General features: G+C 36.1%; 1 protein-coding gene across 1 annotated transcript in view; it reads right to left on the reverse strand.

The window, feature by feature from the left end:
- The window catches only part of LOC109539111 (solute carrier family 25 member 35), a 2673-nt gene extending 2195 nt beyond the window's left edge, over window positions 1-478 (reverse strand). The window contains exon 1 of the mRNA XM_048666483.1: window positions 232-478. The gene's annotated coding sequence lies outside the window, so the exon portion shown is untranslated. The remainder of the gene's footprint in view (window positions 1-231) is intronic.
- Window positions 479-1616: the final 1138 nt, after the last annotated feature.

A 1616-nucleotide genomic window follows, 5' to 3' on the forward strand; every position in this document is an offset into this window, starting at 1 on the left:
CTTGCTCATTTTGCTTCCGAGAAACATGCAAAACGGGACGGAAAACATGAAATTTTGCAATAATCTTGCGCCACCCTTGCACAAAACGACGATCACTTTTCTAAGTTCATAAACAACAGAAGACTGTAGTTTTTCTACATAACCCCTCCCCCCCGAACTTTAAAGCTGGATCAGCCACTGATCTAGATCATCATGCGAGTCCTAATTTCTAGAAAACATCGATTAACTCACCTCTAGGGGCTTCTTTGATAAATAATACTGTATTATTGCTTCTAGATGGTGCCCTACATGTCGGCCACTCTCTGCTTTACCCAACCACTAGTGAAATCGCTGTGAAAATACGGGCTGAGTTACTAACATCTTGAAACAATGGCACTGGCAGTATTTATGTGCAGCCACTGTATGCGAGCTAAGAAAATGCTGGAAAACCATTCAAGTGCTCGTGTTCAGATTGACAGTGAAAATCGCGATGGACAAAATTAGATGACCTACTTGTTTACACGCTGATCACGTTATTGATAACACGATGACGAGCGCTTTAAAAAATTGTTTTTCCTGAAACTTGAATCACATTTGCACTTCGTCCTCTGCTCATGTCGTATCCACTAGTCGGTTTGTTCTCCTCTCATCAGTTTCTTAAAAAAGCTGCTCTTTTAATAGCTCGGTTACTTGCCACGCGGCCCATCTATTTTTAACAACGGTCTCTTTGTTGGCAATTCAGCGGGGGGGAAACGAAAAGCCCTGCAACTATTCGATGAGTTTAATGAATTAGCATACACATCAATATAACTAACAATACCAGAAAACCTAAACCTTAGGGAAAAGTAATATAATATGAAAATTGCCCACAGTTCGTGTAGGTGTACGCCAACGAGCTCGTCAATCGCCATCCTACATTAAAGAACATTATTTTGCCTATTGACATATATGTTAATTACGACGAAATATTCAGGTACAACCTCTATACTTTGCATTAAATAAATGCTCCCTTTACACAGTATACAGTTGTATATCATATTCTGGGGCACCATACTCAACCATTACATGAACAGTGTTACAATAATAAGTATTACGTACTAGTGCCTACATACAATGATAAGGCTAAAGCTACTATAATATTCATAATAAACACCTTTAAATATTACTAGATTAAAGGGCATAAATCCTCGGACGATTATTGATACTGAATTCCAATTTATGCCTTAATGAAATATTTATATAGTGCATATTATAAGATAAAAGGGCCGTAGGTTAACAAACAAATTGTTTTATTCTGAAAAAAACCACTAATTCTATGCAAAGTATAGCTTGTAAAAACACGCTATCCTTCTCTTGATTTATTGGGCTGGCCGATTATAACTTACAATCAAATGTTGCTCGTAAAATACAATTGAAAAAAGGTAAACGATTCATGCTTTTATCAATCTTCAATATCTTCTCCCGGTAATCAATATATATATATATATAAATTGTATATACTTTCCTGACTGTGTTTCAATTCAAAATCAAATCTATTCCTGCGTTTCAGTCATTTATTGTCTCTATTTATTAATCAAAATACGTTTCGGTGTATTTTTCCACCATCATCAGTTTTTATATGTAGCGTTGTTGCTGCT

The sequence above is a fragment of the Dendroctonus ponderosae genome, unplaced genomic scaffold (genome assembly GCF_020466585.1).
Source record: "Dendroctonus ponderosae isolate FM_Combo_2020 unplaced genomic scaffold, Dpon_F_20191213v2 Dpon_F_20191213_5, whole genome shotgun sequence".
In the NCBI taxonomy this organism is placed as follows: Eukaryota; Metazoa; Arthropoda; class Insecta; order Coleoptera; family Curculionidae; genus Dendroctonus; species Dendroctonus ponderosae.